The sequence below is a fragment of the Capra hircus genome, chromosome 26 (genome assembly GCF_001704415.2).
Source record: "Capra hircus breed San Clemente chromosome 26, ASM170441v1, whole genome shotgun sequence".
NCBI lineage: Eukaryota > Metazoa > Chordata > Mammalia > Artiodactyla > Bovidae > Capra > Capra hircus.
In genome coordinates this window covers 1,003,953-1,019,985 of record NC_030833.1, presented here as the reverse complement: position 1 = coordinate 1,019,985, position 16,033 = coordinate 1,003,953, and positions in this window count along the sequence as shown.

Genomic DNA, 16,033 nt, shown 5'->3' with positions numbered 1-16,033 from the left:
CAGACTCTGGCCGGCTGTCCCCACCGCTGCCTTCAGGCGCGCTGGGGGCGGCGGGGGTTGGGGTGGGCGGTCTACATCTGACTCAGGGAGGCAGGCAGGCAGGTTGGCCTGGGCTGAGGCTGGGAGCCAGGGGGAGGCCCCTCCTCAGGCGCCTCATGGCCGTCATGTGTTCATCCTGCCTCTACCAGAGCACGGCTGGCTCCCCAGGACCCGCCTGGGACAGCAGCTCTCACTGCCCGGAAGGGGCCGGGCTGCTGGGGGCGGCCTGCTCCCGGGATTCGGAGCGTGTGCGGGCGGGGCGCCCTCCGCCGTGTCATCGGGGTGTCCAGGTGGGGAACGCCCTCCGTCCCTCTTTCCTTTGGCCCGCCCGCCCCGGGTTGGTGTCCACTCATTCCTCACCCTCAGTGCACCCCCGGCACGCCTGACCGCCCGTGTCTCGCGCCGGCCGGCCGGCCCCGGGCAGGTGGGGGGAGGAGCATCCCGCGGAGAAGGCGGAACCCGGGCGCCGGGGGCGGGGCGGGGCTGGCCCGGTGTGTCCACCGCGGGCGATCGGGGCCGCTCGTCGGCCTGGCCAGGGGTGCGATCGGGACCGCTCGGCGGCCTGGCCCGGGCCTGCTGCGAGGTCCCCTCCAGGTGGCGCCGCGGTTCGGATGCGGGCGGGGCCCCAGGGCTGCAGGCCAGCCGGCTCCTGCCTCGCCCAGAGCGCAGCCGCTGGCCGGGGCGGGGCCACAAGAGCAGGGCGCCTCCCACTGCAATGAGACCCCCGCATCCCAGCTGATACACAGTCCAGGAGCTGCCAGACTCCTGAGTGCCGGGCCCGAAAGGGGCGGGTCTGGCCCCTTCCTGTCCCCAGGAGCCTGGTCAAGCCCCCGGACGCACCCTTCTCTCGCCTTGCGCTGTCCACCGGCCGGCGCACGGGCGTCATCCCGCGGCCCGGCCTCGAGAGACGTGGTGTGCGGGTGTGGCCAGGACCTAAGCTCTGGGCCCTGTGGACGCGGGTGAAGTCCCGGGCGCTCACCGGCGTCCCTAGGTGGGGTGCGGACCCAAGGTGGACACACATCCTAGCTCGGGACGCCGTGCCTGTTGGGGGCCTAAGGGCTCCAGCAGGGCAGGGAGCCCGCTGCTCTGGAGGGATGAGCAGTCCTGAGCTCCGGGCTTCCTGTTGCTGTTCCCTGCTTGCATATCCCAGGGCAGTGTTCCCTCTGGCTAGGAATGGCTGGTGGTGGTCTCCAGGCAGCCTGAGCCCCGCACAGAGCAGGGCTCAGGGAAGAACCGCTCACCCCACCTCACACAAAGCCATCAGCCTCCATTCCTTCTCTGGGAGCGCTGAGCACCAGCAGTAGGAAGCAACTCTGGGACTTTCCAAACTGTGCCCCACCCCTGCCCTGAGCCCCACGTCCTGTACCCCCTCCCCTGGCCCCTGTGCCCCCAGCCCTGTGCTGGGTTGGGGTCAGGGGGCCGGGGGCACTGGGTTCTCAGGCCTCTCCGGGCATGTGGGCCCAGGTGCAGAGGGGCCAGGTCACAGGATAGGTGGGTCATGGGAAAGGCCTCTAGGTGGGACCAGACCCCCTGCCAGGGCCCTTCAGCATCTCCACTGGACCAGCTCAGTACCAATGGTGGGGTTGGATGATGCACAGGAGCCCACCCAGCTACAGCACCAGCAGTAGCTGGTGTTGGTGATGGTGGAGATGGTGGTGATGGTGATGGCGGTGATGGTGGTGGTGGTGGTGATGGTGGTGGTGGTGGAGATGGTAGTGGTGATGGAGACAGTGATGATGGTGGTGGTGGTGGAGATGGTGGTGGTGATGGTGGTGGTGACGATGGTGGAGATGGTGATGGTGGTGGAGATGGTGGTGGTGATGGTGGTGGTGATGGTGGTGGTGATAGTGGTGGTGGAGATGGCAGTGATGGTGGTGGTGGTGATGGTGGAGATGGTGATGGTGGTGGAGATGGTAGTGGTGATGGAGACGGTGATGATGGTGGTGATGGTGGAGATGGTGGTGGTGATGGTGATGGTGGTGGAGATGGTAGTGGTGATGGAGACAGTGATGATGGTGGTGATGGTGGAGATGGTGGTGGTGATGGTGGTGGTGATGGTGGTGGTGATGGAGATGGTGATGATGGTGGAGATGGTGGTGGTGATGGTGGTGGTGGTGATGGTGGTGGTGATGGTGATGGTGGTGGTGATGGTGGTGGTGATGGTGATGGTGGTGGAGATGGTAGTGGTGATGGAGATGGTGATGATGGTGGTGATGGTGGAGATGGTGGTGGTGATGGTGGTGGTGATGGTGATGGTGGTGGAGATGGTGGTGGTGATGGTGGTGGTGATGATGGTGGAGATGGTGGTGGTGGTGGAGATGGTGGTGGTGATGGTGGTGGTGGTGGAGATGGTGGTGGTGGTGATGGTGGTGGTGATGGAGACGGTGATGATGGTGGTGATGGTGGTGATGGTGGAGATGGTGGTGGTGATGGTGATGACGGTGATGGTGGTGGTGATGGTGATGGTGGTGGAGATGGTGATGGTGGTGGTGGTGATGGAGACGGTGATGGTGGTGGTGGTGGAGATGGTGGTGGTGATGGTGGTGGTGGTGGTGATAGTGGTAGTGGAGATGGCAGTGATGGTAGTGGTGGAGATGATGATGATGGTGGTGAAGAGGATAATAGCAGATAACTCTTATAGACTCATTACTAGGGGCTGGTGCTGTGCTAAGTGCATCATGTATAATAATAACTCATTTAATCTCTACAGCAAGCCCATCTTGTAGGGCTCCCACATTCCAAATGAAGACACCGAGGCATAGGGGTTTAGGCAGACTCCCCAAGGTTGCACAGCAGGATCCCAGCCACTGGGCCCAAGTTCATGCTCCTAACCCATTCTGCAGACCCTCCAGTGGAGTCCTGGCAGGTTTGTTCACAGCCAGGCCTGTGAGACAATGATCACCCTCATCGTCCACAGAGCGGGCTTGAGGCTCCAGACCCGACCTTCCAGGCTGGTCAGACGGAAAGAAATCAGCCTTAGAGACCCAGGGCTTCAGGTTGGAACAGACAGGACGACTCTCCAACGGGTTTTGCGACCTACAGGGAAGACGATGATGTCAATGACACCCATGAGGCTGTGCCCCGGCCTTGGGCCTAGGCGGGTGGTGGTCAGTGGGTGCTGGGAGAAGTCAGCATCCTCACTCAGGCCCTAGTCTCCTCCTCCCAGCCACTAACTGCCAGGACTGAGTCGCACCAGGACTGTCCGGGCCCCTCCCAGCTCTCACACCCTGGCGCTCCGGGCACTGTCTCTGCGGACCCATGGCTCTGGCCTGAGGTCCTCCTGTGACCAGCCACCCTGGCTCCACCTCAGAAGCACTTGGCTTTGGGGCTGGGCTGCAGGAGGCTCGCCTGCCAGGCCGCCCAGGGGAGCTTCAGTAAGGAAGTGGGAGGAGGCCCGCGCATGAGGTGGGGTTGGGGGGGGCAGGGCAGGGCACCAGCCACCTGGCCCGGCAAACCCACAACAGGCCATTCCGGGCGCAGGGAGGCCTCGGGGAGTCTCCCAGCTGCACACAGGGGCTCTCCTGTGGGTAAAGGCTGGAGGGTCTCCCTGAGAGATGGGGGCACTGGCAGCTGGTCAGGGAGTGAACGGGCAGGCTGCCACTCGGTGAGTCCTGGGCTCGTCCAAGGACCAGCGCAGGACCTCAGGGGAGGCCGACACCGAGGCAGCCACTGCCCGGAGCGCCTCTGCGGCCCTCCTCCCGCCAGCCTGCGGTCACCCAACTCCACCCTAATGGGTGCTGGACCATCTTCCGCCCCCCTGCAGGCCACCTCCCTGCCCATTGGGCCAGGCCAGCCAGCCTGGGTCATTCTCCTGGCACCCTGGGCAGACCAGGCCAAGGGCCGGGTGCCGGGCAGGCCTGGCAGTGGCTGTGTGCCCACAACCAAGGAGTGACAACTTTAGGGCAAAGTCCAGAGACCTAGGAAGAGGCTCCTGGCCCAGCTTCCCTGGGTCAGAGCCACTCGGAAGCTCCTCCCAGCCCCAAGGGGCCTTCAGTACTGGGCAGTCCGGGAGGGGGCCTGGAGGAGGGGACGCGGGTGAGGAGGAGGTAGTGGCCTGGAGCCCCCGGGGTCGATCAGCCTGCTCTGAAGGACCCTGCATTTTAGCCAGGGAGTCGGAAAATTCCCCAGGCCTTCCAGAGACCAGGAAGCAGCCAGGGACCCCGCAGAGAGCTTGTGGGCGGGGCTGCCCGGCGAGGTCCTGAACTGCAACCCTTTAAAATGCAAATCCATCTGCCAGTCAGCTGACTCTCCTTTCACTATCCTACCTTGTGGAGACAGGGTTTTTAAAAATGGCTTCCACGCTCACTTAAAAATACCTGGCGCGCAGACAGGTTGGGTCCCAGGCCGAGAGGGAGTGGGGCGGGCCACCCTTCTCTCAAGTCCTGTCCCCTCTCAGCTCCACGACACTGCCCCCTCGAAATTGGGAGTGATGGTGCTGTGCCGCTAAGTGTCAATCATGTATAAGCATAATAACTCAATGTTAATTTCAATTTCTTAACGTCCAAGCCCATCTTGTAGGGCTCCCACATTCCAATGAAGACACCGAGGCATAGGGGTTTAGGCAGACTCCCAAGGTTGCACAGCAGGATCCACCACTGGCCCAAGTTCATGCTCCTAACCCATTCTGCAGACCTCCAGTGGAGTCTGGCAGGTTTGTTCACAGCCAGGCCTGTGAGACAATGATCACCCTCATCGTCCACAGAGGCGGGCTTGAGGCTCCAGACCCGACCTTCCAGGCTGGTCAGACGGAAAGAAATCAGCCTTAGAGACCCAGGGCTTCAGGTTGGAACAGACAGGACGACTCTCCAACGGTTTTGCGACCTACAGGGAAGACGATGATGTCAATGACACCATGAGGCTGTGCCGGCCTTGGCCTAGGCGGGTGGTGGTCAGTGGGTGCTGGGAGAAGTCAGCATCCTCACTCAGGCCCTAGTCTCCTCCTCCCAGCCACTAACTGCCAGGACTGAGTCGCACCAGGACTGTCCGGGCCCTCCCAGCTCTCACACCTGGCGCTCCGGGCACTGTCTCTGCGGACCCATGGCTCTGGCCTGAGGTCCCCTGTGACCAGCCACCCTGGCTCCACCTCAGAAGCACTTGGCTTTGGGGCTGGGCTGCAGGAGGCTCGCCTGCCAGGCCGCCCAGGGAGCTTCAGTAAGGAAGTGGAGGAGGCCCGCGCATGAGGTGGGGTTTGGGGGGGCAGGGCAGGGCACCAGCCACCTGGCCGGCAAACCCACAACAGGCCATCCGGGCGCAGGGAGGCCTCGGGAGTCTCCCAGCTGCACACAGGGCTCTCCTGTGGGTAAAGGCTGGAGGGTCTCCCTGAGAGATGGGGGCACTGGCAGCTGGTCAGGGAGTGAACGGGCAGGCTGCACTCGGTGAGTCCTGGGCTCGTCCAAGGACCAGCGCAGGACCTCAGCGGGAGGGCCGACACCGAGGCAGCCACTGCCCGGAGCGCCTCTGCGGCCCTCCTCCCGCCAGCCTGCGGTCAGCCCAACTCCACCCTAATGGGTGCTGGACCATCTTCCGCCCCCCTGCAGGCCACCTCCCTGCCCATTGGGCCAGGCCCAGCCAGCCTGGGTCATTCTCCTGGCACCCTGGCACCAGGCCAAGGCCGGGTGCCGGCAGGCCTGGCAGTGGCTGGTGCCCACAACCAAGGAGTGACAACTTTAGGGCAAAGTCCAGAGAACCTAGGAAGAGCTCCTGGCCCAGCTTCCCTGGGTCAGAGCCACTCGAAGCTCCTCCCAGCCCCAAGGGGCCTTCATACTGGCAGTCCGGGAGGGGGCCTGGAGGAGGGGACGCGGTGAGGAGGAGGTAGTGGCCTGGGCCCCCGGGTCGATCAGCCTGCTCTGAAGGACCCTGCATTTTAGCCGGGAGTCGGAAAATCCCCAGGCCTTCAGAGACCAGGAAGCAGCCAGGACCCCGCAGGAGCTTGTGGCGGGCTGCCCGGCGAGTCCTGAACTGCAACCCTTTAAAATGCAAATCCATCTGCCCAGTCAGCTGACTCTCCTTTCACTATCCTACCTTGTGGAGACAGGGTTTTTAAAAAATGGCTTCCACGCTCACTTAAAATACCTGGCGCGCAGACATTGGGTCCCGGCCGAGAGGGAGTGGGCGCCACCCTTCTCTCAGTCCTCCCCTCAGCTCCACGACACTGCCCCTCGAAATGGGAGCTCCGCGCTGTCTTTGGCCCCCCCCCCGCCGTGCCTAACACATACCACTGCCCCATCGCTGCCCCAAAGCCCAGCTCATCCTCGGGTGTACCTGCCTCCCCAAATGGCTGCTCCTGCTGACACCTGGGAGTTACCCCAGAAGTCCCCTTCCTCACCCCAACCCCAGGCCCCTTTCAGAGGCTCCCCGCCTGTGCACCCGCACCACCAGCGCTCTAGCCCTGCAACGGGCTCTGGGGCCCCTTCTCCATCAAGGGGAGGCCTGCAGGCGGCTTTATCTCTGGACACCCCCATCTGCACACACTCCCCCGTGCACACACTGGCTCGCTCCCATGGTGGGGGGGGTGCCTCCGCCACCTCGGAGCTGACTCACACCAGCACTGCCCAGTTCCTGGTGCTGTGTCCCTGGTGCCCCGGGAAGAGCAACGCCCAGTAGGCGTCTCCACCACTCTGGCGCCTGTGCTGAGCCAGCGGGCAGCCTCTGGTCAGGCCCCCTCCGAGGGCCAGCAGGGGTCCCTGTTGCCTGCCTTTCTGCTCCAAAGCAACCATGCCCAGCTCTGGAGAGAGCAGGCTCCAGAAGCCAGGGGTGCGGAGAGCAGTCACGAGGAGGGGACCGCGGCGGGCACTGCCGAGGCCTCCTGGGCAAGGAAGGGGGCAGGCAGTCGTCTCCTCAGACCACCCCGAAGGTGCTTGGGGCCAGACTCTAGCTCCCGGGCCTCGATTCCCAGCCCGTACAACGCAGGGCGGTGTGGCGCTGCGAGGTCGAACACCTCCCAGCCGGCTCCCCGCGCAGCGATGCCGCCCGAGGGCGAAGCCGAGCGGCGCCGCGGCGGCTCCACTGTCCGCGGCGGCGCCGGGGGTGGCGGCCCCGGCGCAGGTCCGAGCCTGGCGGGCCCTGGCCGCCTCGGAGGGGCGGGGCCGGCCAGAGGCGGCGTCCGGGTCGTCAGGACAACCGGCCGCCCGCCGGTCGCGGGTGCCCAGTCGAGCGCCGCGATCCCGACTTAGGGAACCGGGCCGGGCCTCGCGGCGCTCGGGGCAAGGTCACTGCAACAGACCGGGCCCTGGGGGCGGCCCGGGGGCCCGAGCCGCGTGCGGGACGCTCAAGTGCTCTGCAAAGTCGAGAACGGGCACCAGGCTGAAGGCTCGCCGGAGCGAGGCCCGGGCGGGGGCCCCGCGTCCGCTCCGCGCCGCACCCACAATGCCCCCACCCGCGGCCGGGCTTGCGCGCCGGCGAGCCCCGCTCTCGCTCGGGAAGGCTGTCCTTCCCATTGTGACCAGGCCGCGTGGCGCCCTGGCCGCACCGGGGGTCGCACAGAACCCGCTCCCCGCGGCCTTGCGACTTAAGACTTGAGGACAGATCACCCTCCCTCAGCCCGCGGCAGGCCACCCGGGGCCGAGCGCGCGTCCTCCCGTCACCCGGGGAGGCGCCGAGCACACGGGGGTCGTCAAGTGCTCCCCTGGCGGCTGCGGCCGCCGCCGTGTCCCCTCGGTGCCCCGCGCCGCCTCGCGCCGGCCCGCCGGGCTTCCTGCTCGCGCCGCCGAGACTTCCTCCCCGCGGTGCCCGGGTGGCTACCCGAGCGCCAGACCCGAAGGTGGGGGAACCCGGGGACTCGAGGACGGAGGGCCGGGGCGAGGAGAGGGGGCGACACCGTGGGGCCGAGACGGGCAGGCGCCCCTGGTCGATCCCGGCCGCCGAGGAGGGGTCCCTGGGGCCGGGGCCCGGGCGTTCTCCCGGCGCCGGCTCTCAGGTCTTCTCGGCTGGCGCTCGCGGCCGGCGTCGCCGGGGGTGGAGCGCGGCCCTGCCCCATCCCGGCCCATCCTGCCCCCTCGGTGGGGCTCCGCAGTGCGTCTCCGCGCCGGGTGTGGAGGCCGCACGGCCCGGCGCGCGTCTGAGGGCGCCGGTGCCCCGCGCGCCCCTCCCCCGCGCCCCCGGCCCGCTCGCGGAGGCCGCCCCGAGCGGAGCTTTGTGACGTCAGGCGGCCGGCGGGCGGCGTCACGCGCGGGGCTGACCCGGCGCGGGGCGGGGGCCGGGCCGGGACGCGGAGCATGGAGCCGCGGGCCGGCTGCCGGCTGCCCGTGCGGGTGGAGCAGGTCGTCAACGGCGCGCTGCTGGTCACCGCGAGCTGCGGCGAGCGCAGCTTCGCCGGGAATCTTGCTGGACTGCACAAAAAGTGAGCGGGGGCGGGGGCGCGAGCCCGGGACGCCCCCGGATTCCCCTCGGGACACCTCCCCCCTCCCCCCGCGCTGGCCCGAGGCCGGGGCCCGCTCCGGGGCGGGGCGGGCGTTGCCGCCGCGCGCTTTCGTTTTCCCCAGCCCCAGTTTCGGGTGTCGGCGAGCGCGGCCGCCTCTCGGGGGCAAAAGTGGTTCTCAAAGTCGTCGCGAGTTTTCGGGCGGGGGTCGCGCGCGGGCGCGGGGACAGCGGGGGCGCCGGGCTGGAGCCTGGGCGCGGGCGCCTGGATCCCGAGCCCCGCGCCAGCCGCCGCGATGCCGGGCTCCTAACTCCGCACGTCTGCCATAATTAACGCACTTTTCTTTGTTCAGACGCACTGTTGAATTCGGCTCTGTTCAGAATTGTCATCCGTTGGTGTGTGGTGGGGGGCCCCGTGCGCTGCCGCACTTGCCTGGGGGTCACTCACAAGAGGGGGTTCCGCGGGCCCTGAAATGCCTCTTCCGGCTCCCGGCGGCAGTCGGGGCTGAGGTGAGGACAGAGTGTCCGGCGGCAGGATTTGAGAACACTGTTTGGGGTTGCGGAGCCCCCAGGCGGAGCAGGGATGAAAAGAGACAGGCTGCAGAGCTGCGAGGGGGCGCCCTGCGGGAGCCGGGCGCCACTGATGGAGGGGTCCCCGGGCGGGCCTGGGGCAGGTCACGACGCGAGAGGCACCTGTGCGCCGGCGGCAGGGAGCTCTGCAGCGGGAAAGTCTCCTGGATACAGTGTCACATGGTAGAGCTGTCGCGCAGATAAATGATTAGGCATTAATCAGGCGCTAATGTCTCGAGGCTCTGGCTGGGCCTTGTCCTAAACCACCTCCCCTCTGCAGAGGCCCAGCTTCGCCCCTCGGTGCAGGTCGGGTCTGTGCCCTCCGCGTAGATGTGGCCGGAGGACCGTCACCTTTCCACAGTCGCCCTGCTGGCATTATCTCCTCATTAGGTGTGCAGAGCCATTTTATGTGGCAAGTCACGTGATGTAACTATGGCCTCCCAGGTGACTTGTCACCCTGCTCGGAGCCAGCTACTGCAGAGAGCCCTTGGTGGGGCCCGGTGACCCCCACAGCTGCGGCACAGCCCCTCGAGAGGGCCAAGCCGCGGCCTGGGTGGCAAGGTCCCCTGCGCCAGTGGCCAGCACTTCCCCATCAGGCAGGCGCACTCCAGCCTTCCTGCACAGCCCTGCCTGGCTTTCCTCTCGGCAGCGGACACTTGCAGGAGCAGCACCCCCCCACCCATTTCTGGGCTCCCTGACTCAGGACAAAGGAGGCTGCAGGGTAGACTCGTGGCTGGGGTGTCTGCGGAGGCTGCAGGCTCACTGCCCTTGCTCTCTGCCTCCAGCCAGGGCTCCGGGCCTGCGGCCTGTGGGTGCCCTGGTTCAGAGATCTGCACAGCTCCCACCCGCTCGTGGAGGAAGCAGGCTCTGCTGGGATCCCAGGATGGGAACTGGCAGCTGTAGGGCGTGTGGGCGTCCGCCTGCCACGGCACATGAGGCTGTAACCGGAGCCGCCCACGGAGCCAGGGGCTGGGCTCAGTGGGCACAGCTCAGCTGGCAGCGCCCTTTCTGGCTTGAGTGGGCCCCCCAGTCCCGCAGAGGAGTCTGAGGCTTAACCTGGCCTCTCCAGCCCCCAGTTGTCTGAAGCCTGGCCCAAAGCTGTCCCTGCCCCTGCCTACCCCACCTCTCCTCTGCGGTCACCTTCAGTTTCATCCTGATCTCGGTTTTTCTCCCATAATATTATGAGTTGCAGTGCTCAAGTTTACAGCCAGCTTGTCAGCAGGGTCCAGAGGCTGGGCTGGGTGTCCCAGGCAGAGGGGGCCTGGCCTCAGGCCTCAGGGTCCCAGCACCCACCTGCCTTCCCTGGAGCACTCCCCTCCCCCACGCAACAGGGGCATGGCCAACCACCAGGCCCTTCCGCGGCGTGTGGTACTGACGGGCAGAGAGAGCAGCTGGGGGCTCGGATTGCAGGCACCGCCCCCCTCCCGGGCCTGCAGTCCCCAAGCAGCGGGCTGGTGCGGGCTCAGGTCAGGGCAGCAGGCCACTGCGCCCGCGGTGCCCCCGTGGGGGCAGGCCGCTCACCGCTGTGTGTTAGCCCTTGCTGGAGCACGGGGCAGAGCCGGGGCATCCTCCGGGACGCGGCAGTTCTCACAGGGGGCCCAGCTACCAGTGTTAATTTAAGGGCACTCGGGAGGCGGTGCCCCTCGCTGCGGGCCCTGAGCCGAATACACGTGTGTCTCGAGGCGAGGTCCCAGGAGGTGGGAGGCGCGTCAGTGGCCAGTGCCCCCATCCAGCCTTGAACCTGCTGCCTGGCTGCCGTGTGGGCTGAAGCCAGGTCTTTGGAAACTCTTGAGTCCACACCCGGTCAGAACTCGAGGAGACGGCCTGAGCCTCGGGCCCGCTCCCGCGTTTCCTGCGCCACCACCGGGGCTCCTGTGTCCAGGCTGGGCCAGGTGTGTGGGTTGTTGTTTCACGGGCGACTTGGGGGTGTGCCTGTGCTCAGGGACCTCATGGGGCACTGCCAGAGACAACGAAGGCTCCAAGAGGGGGTCCCCAGGCGGTGGCGACGTGAGGGCCAGCTGCCTGTCAGGCCTGGCCTTGACCTCTGAGCCGGGGTTTCTTTCAACTTTCCAGTGTGAATCCCCGGCCATCACCACGCAGATCCTGGGCCCCTCTGCCTGGAAAGGTTGGGTGTGTGGCCTTTGTGACCCGCCCAGGGGGGTGGGGTGAAGGAAATGGCAGCCCCTTCAGTACTCTTGCCTGGAGAATTCCACGGACAGAGGAGCCTGGTGGGCTCCAGTCCACGGGGTCCCAAAGAGCCAGACACACTGAAGTGACTATCACTCACTCAGTCACTCAGCAGGGCGGCGACTGAGGCTTCTGGAGGACTCAGTCTCTGGAGACCAGCCAAGAATCCCCGCCCTGGCTGGCACCCTGGCAGGGGGGCTCCTGCTCCATCCTGGGCACCCCCGCCAGGCCCACTGTCTTTCCCCTGCCTTGGGGGACCATGAGGGCGGGGGTGCCCAGTGCACCACTGTGCTGCATGACCTGCAGCCAGCCGGGCAGAATGCCTCACTGGGGGGCCAGGCCCACATGGCTGATCTCTGGAGCGGTCGAGGGGAACAGGGGGCGGGACGGAGGCGGCTGGCCTTGGGCTTCTGGGGGCATCCTCGGAGAGGTGAGAGGGACACAGCTGAGTCGCACTGGGATGATGCTGATGGTTCTAAAACCCTGGTGCAAGACCCTGGGAGCAGCTGGGCAGAGATCGCTAGGTGCTGTCCTCAGGGTGGGGCAGGGCCCCTGCGCTGATCGGTGTCCCTGGGGAGGGACGGGGCCCCCTGTGTGTCCCTGGGAGAGGGCAGGGCCCTCTGTGTGGCCCTGGAGGAGGGACAGGGCCCCTGTGTGGCCTGGGGGAGGGGCGGGCTCCCCTGGGTGGCCCCTGGGGGAAGGGGCAGGGTTCCCTGGGTGGCCTGGAGAGGGGGCAGGTCCCTGGGTGGCCTGGGGCCCCTCTGGAGTCCAGGCTGCACTTCCTGTTCCTGGCTCCCTGAGCAGAGGTGGACCTCAGGGCATCTTGGCGCTGTCTGCCGCCTTTCCCGCAGCGCCCGCCTCCCTGCCGCGGCTCCAGCCCTGCGGCCGGCTGTCTGTCTGGCAGGGCGTCTGTCTGGGGCCGTCTTGTCTGGCAGGGCCTGTGGGAGAGAGAGAAGCTGCTGTGTTGCTTTCTGAAACCAAAAAGCGCTGGGGCACTCAGCCGGCCGCATGGGCCTCGCCTGGGGGCACGGGGCTGCGGACTCTGCCTACACGGGCGTCCATTACAGGGTGTCCGCTGGCAGTGAGGCTACCCTGGACCCTGCCTTGGGGTGGGCCCCTGGGGCGCTTCTGTTTCAGGGGGCACGTCTTCCATCTGTTGGCCTCTCCCCATGGGAGGATAAGGCAGCGGAAGGTCGGGGAACCGCGGCTGGGCCCGAGGCTGCTGCTGGGCCCCAGGCCTGCGGAGGGGAGGCCATGGTGGGCATGCGGGGCGTCTCGCGCTCCGGCAGGCTGCCCAGCTGGCTCCTCCTGGCCGTGGGTCGACCAGGGCGTGCCTGGGGCGTTGCTCAGCCAGAGGCACACATGAAGCCCAGGACAAAGGGCCGAGGACGGCCGGCCAGGCCCGTGCCCTGCAGGCGGGCTGTGCCGCTCCCTGGACAGTGGGGGACCCTGGGCACTCTGTCTCCTGTGCCCTGGGGGGCAGAACTACCCTGCTCTGGGATCTGACCCCTGATAAGCCTCATGGCGAAGCCACCCTTGCAACTTCCCACTTTCTCACCTTGGCTCTGTCCCCTGTCCGTCCTCGGGGCTGGCGGTTTGCTCCAGGCCCCCTCAGGCTTCCTGGTCTAAGCGGTATGGGGGGCCTGCTCGCCCGTGGTCTCCCCAGCCCCAGGCTCCCCTCCCAGCTCCTTCTCCGACACTCGGGGTGCAGCTGCCTGGAGGGCCCAGTAGGCTCTGACCCAGGGCACGAGCACGGGTGGACAGTGGGGCCCAGGTCCTTTCGCCGGGCCTGGCAGACCGTGTCCTCTGGCCCAGGCCCCCCACCTTCTGCCAGGCCCTGCACTGTCGCGCGGGGCTCTGCCAGGACCAGCCGCGTACTCCTCCCTGAGTGCACGGCCCACGTGGGCGGTAGCCCAGCTTGCCGGGGCCCAGCCCCACGTCATGCACAAACCTCAGTGGTGCCACACCTTGTGCCCGGGGATCCAGGGAGGCGCCCGTGGGGGCAGGCTGCTGAGGTCCTTCCTGAGAGAGAGGCTTGGGCTGGAGCCATCTCTGCGCACAGGGCAGCTGAGCTGGGAGCCAAGCACAGACCTGCCGCCCCCTGGGCTGTCCCAGCCTCCCTGTCCCAGGCGAGAGCTCGGGATGGTGACCAGGACGCCTCACGGGGCTGTAGACGGGGCTTTGGCCCACGGCCCCTGGCTGGGCAGCCAGGGTCCTGCCGGCCTGTTTACGCCACCGGCAGGCGTGGTGTGGCCGGGGCCAGGGCCTGGAGGCCGCTCGGGAAGGAAGTGCCCCAGTCCGGGGCCTGCTGTGCGGCCACAGCGCGGTCCCGGCCACCCACCGTCTGGAGGGGGCCGCCTTCGGCGCGCCCGCTGCTCAGGGGGGCCTGCACCCCAGGGCGGGGCTCATGGCCTCAACAGCCTCCTGGTTTTGATCTGCTGGGGCTGGAGGGACGGGGGGGGCGGGTGTCGGATCGACTGCAGGTCCCCACTGCTGGCCCCGGCTGGACACTGCCCTGGCTGGCCCTGCCGCCCCATCTCCCACCTTTCTCTTCTGCACCCCTTGCCCCTCCTCTCTCAGTCACACTCACAGGTCACAGGCCGCCACGTGAGCCGGCTGAATGAGCTGCTCATCCTGTCGCCAAGCAGAGGACGGAAGAGCCCACGGGCCCTGTACGCCGGACCTCTGGCACTGAAGTACAAACCTTCCACCCCCTGCAGCAGCTCTACCCATGAAGACTAGATTCAGGGGGATGGGCTGAGATTAGGGCTTCCAACCCCTCAGCAATGTGTCTAGTAAATGGCTTTTGAACTGGTACTACCTAGTAGAGCTTCCATTGTCAAGGTATGTGTCCTGCTGATCTATACAAAATCCAGGGAGTCGGAAAATTCCCCAGGCCTTCCAGAGACCAGGAAGCAGCCAGGGACCCCGCAGAGAGCTTGTGGGCGGGGCTGCCCGGCGAGGTCCTGAACTGCAACCCTTTAAAATGCAAATCCATCTGCCAGTCAGCTGACTCTCCTTTCACTATCCTACCTTGTGGAGACAGGGTTTTTAAAAATGGCTTCCACGCTCACTTAAAAATACCTGGCGCGCAGACAGGTTGGGTCCCAGGCCGAGAGGGAGTGGGGCGGGCCACCCTTCTCTCAAGTCCTGTCCCCTCTCAGCTCCACGACACTGCCCCCTCGAAATTGGGAGCTCCGGCGCTGTCTTTGGCCGCCCCCCCCCGCCGTGCCCCCTAACACATACCACTGCCCCATCGCTGCCCCCAAAGCCCAGCTCATCCTCGGGTGTACCTGCCTCCCCAAATGGCTGCTCCTGCTGACACCTGGGAGTTACCCCAGAAGTCCCCTTCCTCACCCCAACCCCAGGCCCCTTTCAGAGGCTCCCCGCCTGTGCACCCGCACACCCAGCGCTCTAGCCCTGCAACGGGCTCTGGGGCCCCTTCTCCATCAAGGGGAGGCCTGCAGGCGGCTTTATCTCTGGACACCCCCATCTGCACACACTCCCCCGTGCACACACTGGCTCGCTCCCATGGTGGGGGGGGTGCCTCCGCCACCTCGGAGCTGACTCACACCAGCACTGCCCAGTTCCTGGTGCTGTGTCCCTGGTGCCCCGGGAAGAGCAACGCCCAGTAGGCGTCTCCACCACTCTGGCGCCTGTGCTGAGCCAGCGGGCAGCCTCTGGTCAGGCCCCCTCCGAGGGCCAGCAGGGGTCCCTGTTGCCTGGCCTTTCTGCTCCAAAGCAACCATGCCCAGCTCTGGAGAGAGCAGGCTCCAGAAGCCAGGGGTGCGGAGAGCAGTCACGAGGAGGGGACCGCGGCGGGCACTGCCCGAGGCCTCCTGGGCAAGGAAGGGGCAGGCAGTCGTCTCCTCAGACCACCCCGAAGGTGCTTGGGGCCAGACTCTAGCTCCCGGGCCTCGATTCCCAGCCCGTACAACGCAGGGCGGTGTGGCGCTGCGAGGTCGAACACCTCCCAGCCGGCTCCCCGCGCAGCGATGCCGCCCGAGGGCGAAGCCGAGCGGCGCCGCGGCGGCTCCACTGTCCGCGGCGGCGCCGGGGGTGGCGGCCCCGGCGCAGGTCCGAGCCTGGCGGGCCCTGGCCGCCTCGGAGGGGCGGGGCCGGCCAGAGGCGGCGTCCGGGTCGTCAGGACAACCGGCCGCCCGCCGGTCGCGGGTGCCCAGTCGAGCGCCGCGATCCCGACTTAGGGAACCGGGCCGGGCCTCGCGGCGCTCGGGGCAAGGTCACTGCAACAGACCCGGGCCCTGGGGGCGGCCCGGGGGCCCGAGCCGCGTGCGGGACGCTCAAGTGCTCTGCAAAGTCGGAGAACGGGCACCAGGCTGAAGGCTCGCCGGAGCGAGGCCCGGGCGGGGGCCCCGCGTCCGCTCCGCGCCGCACCCACAATGCCCCACCGCGGCCGGGCTTGCGCGCCGGCGAGCCCCGCTCTCGCTCGGAAGGCTGTCCTTCCCATTGTGACCAGGCCGCGTGGCGCCCTGGCCGCACCGGGGTCGCACAGAACCCGCTCCCCGCGGCCTTGCGACTTAAGACTTGAGGACAGATCACCCTCCCTCAGCCCGCGGCAGGCCACCCGGGGCCGAGCGCGCGTCCTCCCGTCACCCGGGGAGGCGCCGAGCACACGGGGGTCGTCAAGTGCTCCCTGGCGGCTGCGGCCGCCGCCGTGTCCCCTCGGTGCCCGCGCCGCCTCGCGCCGGCCCGCCGGGCTTCCTGCTCGCGCCGCCGAGACTTCCTCCCGCGGTGCCCGGGTGGCTACCCGAGCGCCAGACCCGAAGGTGGGGGAACCCGGGACTCGAGGACGGAGGGCCGGGGCGAGGAGAGGGGGCGACACCGTGGGGCCGAGACGGGCAGGCGCCCCTGGTCGATCCCG